The sequence below is a fragment of the Buceros rhinoceros genome, unplaced genomic scaffold (assembly GCF_000710305.1).
Source record: "Buceros rhinoceros silvestris isolate BGI_N320 unplaced genomic scaffold, ASM71030v1 scaffold4355, whole genome shotgun sequence".
In the NCBI taxonomy this organism is placed as follows: Eukaryota; Metazoa; Chordata; class Aves; order Bucerotiformes; family Bucerotidae; genus Buceros; species Buceros rhinoceros.
The window spans coordinates 17616-21066 of NW_010414402.1; positions in this window are offsets into that span (position 1 = coordinate 17616).

Genomic DNA, 3451 nt, shown 5'->3' on the forward strand with positions numbered 1-3451 from the left:
AAGGCACGAGGAGGACCTGTCTGAGAGTGAACTGCCTGCCTCAGCTGCCAGGCTGTCTTGACATAATGGTTTGCTGGAAGACCACACAGCAACCAGACTCATTGAGAGCGTGAAGTGAAGGGTCCTTGCTTCTCCGCTGGTTACTCACATATGCTCCAGTGGGTTGTTTCAGAGCGCTTGCCGTGTCTTCAAATGTGTGAGATTCTTCATCTTCTCACAGATGGGCCACCCATCTCTCTCTGCATTAGTGGCTGTTATTTGAATGCCAGAGCTATTTCTCTCACACAAGCAGAGGAATGCATAGCAGCTCATCCTCAAACAGGAAGAAGGCACAGGAAGCTCTACCTCCAGTCTTTGCCTTTTCTGCTTTTGCCCAGGTCACCTGTTTGCACTGTGGCTATAGGCTGCTGCCTCTTTGTGGTGGAGGCTGTAACCCTCAAAGTCCCCCTTTCCCTCCACTGCTGTCATCTAGCCTGGCCTTCTACAGCCCTTACAGCTAATGTCTCTCCCCAGCATGCCTCCTCTCTCAGTCTGTGACCTGAAGCTTGGCTGTGATTGGCCAGGAGAAAGCTGAAATGCTAGCTAGAGCCTTATGCGTTTTCATATTACAGGAGAACACTCTCTTGAATGTCTTAACTGACAACCAATTAGAAAATTAACTAAGGAGTTCGAGCTTCTGTGCTTTGCAAAGCACATGTGCTAGCCCCAGATCATGGGCTACAGAATACCTTTGGCTGTCCTTGCAGCTGCCAAACACTTTATGTAACAGCAAAGTTCCCTGAATTGCAGGGGTGCTTTTTTACTTTCCTCTTTTCACAACTGGCACAGTTTGAACTGTGTCTTTAAAATGCTTGTAGAAGGAAGGATAATGCCAGTGAAAACAGCTGGAGTGTTTTCTGTAAGAGGAGCAACTGTGTCTCACAAACAAATCCCCTACTGCTCTCTTTGCTGACATAAGCCACCTCGCCAACATGACAACAAAGGCTGAATATTTGATCAAACGTTCAGGTCTCAGACCAAAAAATTTGCACAGTAGGAGAGAGCTGAGCTACCTCAAATGGCCTTAATTTTACAGCACAGGAAAGAAACACATACAAAAAGTCAATATATATGAGGTGAAGCCTTTTATCTCCTTACCTTCTGGTTATTTGTTCATATGCTTGTGCTGAAAGCTGGCCTTAACAATTCATTTTCTCACAGATTTCAGATGAATTATCTCTTGCCTCACTGGAGGTTGAGTAAGGAGCACTTGTGACATCCTAATTTGCCAATTCCTTGACCAGAAAGTCTTGTGCAGGACAGAAAATGGCCTTTGAAGCCTACTTAATTGATATTTTTGTTAGTTTCAAAAAAGTGAGAACTTCTGCTTGGATGGTGATAGTAAAAATACATTTCAAAGTTGTTATAACTCTCCCTAATTGAAGAATCAGAATACCCAGTTTAAAAAAAAATCTAGCAGTTAAGATGTGTTGTTTTGCCAGTATGAAGTGGAACCACATTAAAAATGACTTTGTAAGTATAGATCCTTTAGAGATTTCAGTGTATCTGAAGCAGGGGAAGTGTAGGAGCTTGAGAGGACAGTTTACCGTGGTAAATTTTCCTGTTTGAGTAGCCTTCTGCTTTAAAATGTTTCCACACTGGCAGTCAGAATATAGCAGTCTTAATCAAACCAAGGACCATGCACTAATTACAGGTGTTTGGGAAAAAATGCAGCATAGATGTCATGAAGAGTTTTGCTATGCAGGGATGTAGTAAAAAATGCAAAGATGTTCAAATCATGAAAAAAAGATCAAAAATCACCACCTTGCTTTATTTAGCAGACAAGCTTAAATTGTACCTCACACAAGTGAGGTCAGTAATGGCATATATGATGCAAATGATGCAGAGCCGATGAGACCTGATGGAATGTTTGGTTTTTGCAAAGGTGCAGAACAGAGAATGGACAATTCATTTACTCTTTTGATGGATTGAAGTCTGTCTCTATGGCAAGTGATTTCTTTTAGGGCAAGTTATCATCTTCTAGAATATTTTAGGCTGGGAATTTTCCTGTAGTTTGTAACTCACACTTACTTTTTTTGTCTGGGTAAAAATCAAAGTGCTGTTTTCTCTCAAGGTTCAAGGTGAAATTCCATATGTTATTGTATTGCATATTGAAGCCACAAAAAAAAAAGGGGCAGAAATGTTACTTGCAAGGACAGAGCTTAATATGTCACAGATGCGAATAAAATCCAGTTTCTTAGGGTGAAGTCCAGCCCCTTTGAAAATCTGTCACTATGTCACTGTTTTAGGGCTTTTTCATTAAACATCATCCGAAGTGTGGAAGGCACAGTGCTTTTTCAGGCACTTCCAGGCAGTGGCAAATATATAAAAGCAGAGCTGACCACAAATGGTTCACTGTCTATTTAGAAACAAATTTTGAATATTCAGCAAGATTTTTTTTCCTTCTTTGCTGCTTTGCTATAGACTTATTCTTTTAAGTAATGAGCAAGTGTAAACAATTGCAGCAGAGAAGAGAATACGAAGTATAAAAGTTTTGCGCTAACCTTGTCTTTTTTACAGTTTACTGTCTACAGAAAATTTAATTTTAGTATTTGAAACTTGAGTTTTGTGTAACCATCTGTCACTGACTCGGTCTGATAGGGCTTCCAAAATTGCATGTTAAACTCTCCTATCTCCTCCGTTACTAGGCAGTGATTAGCGCCCCCTCACAGTTTCAGTTTTCAGAAGCACGAGATGTCGCAGGAGTGGCAGGTGCTCAGTAGTTCTCAGTAACGTCAGACCAAAGTGTGACTGCAGAGCACTTGGGTATGTCTCTTGCTGGCCACAAATCATAATAGGAAAATCTAACTGCTAGTGCAAGAGGAGATTGATTGCCTGCTTTTCAAGCAAAAGCTTCTGACGCTCTGTAACAATTTTGCGGTTGTTTGTTAAAGTGAATGCTAGGGAAACCTTTCAAATGACTGTTTTGTATTGTCTGTGTATGTACTGCATTTGTTACCATCTTTTGTGCTACCCAACAAAACCAATTTTTATAATCTTTCATATGAACCTTGTAAAAGCAGGATCTAATCATTGTGTTTTGGAGACTGCTCGAAACTCTTGTGTCAACAACTTAATCTTGAGAAGTAAAGCCTGTTCTCAAGGTATAAAAGATAGCTTGATCAGTGCAATTTCCAGCATTATATAAAAATAATATGTGAAGGGAGTGTGACCCTAAGAAATATCAAGGCTGAAGCAGGAACTTAAATGCATAGATTGCCTCAGTTACCGCAGCCCAGGGAAAACTGGTCTCACTCAATATGGTGTCATAGCTTTGGATCTCAGGACCTGCAGTGTCCTTGCTGGAAGGAGGTTCACTGGCATTTGAAGGATAACACACTTGCAGGGTTCCTCCTGCTGTTGCACAGTCATAGCCTTTCTGCCAGCACTAAAGGACCTTCTGAGGACAAAA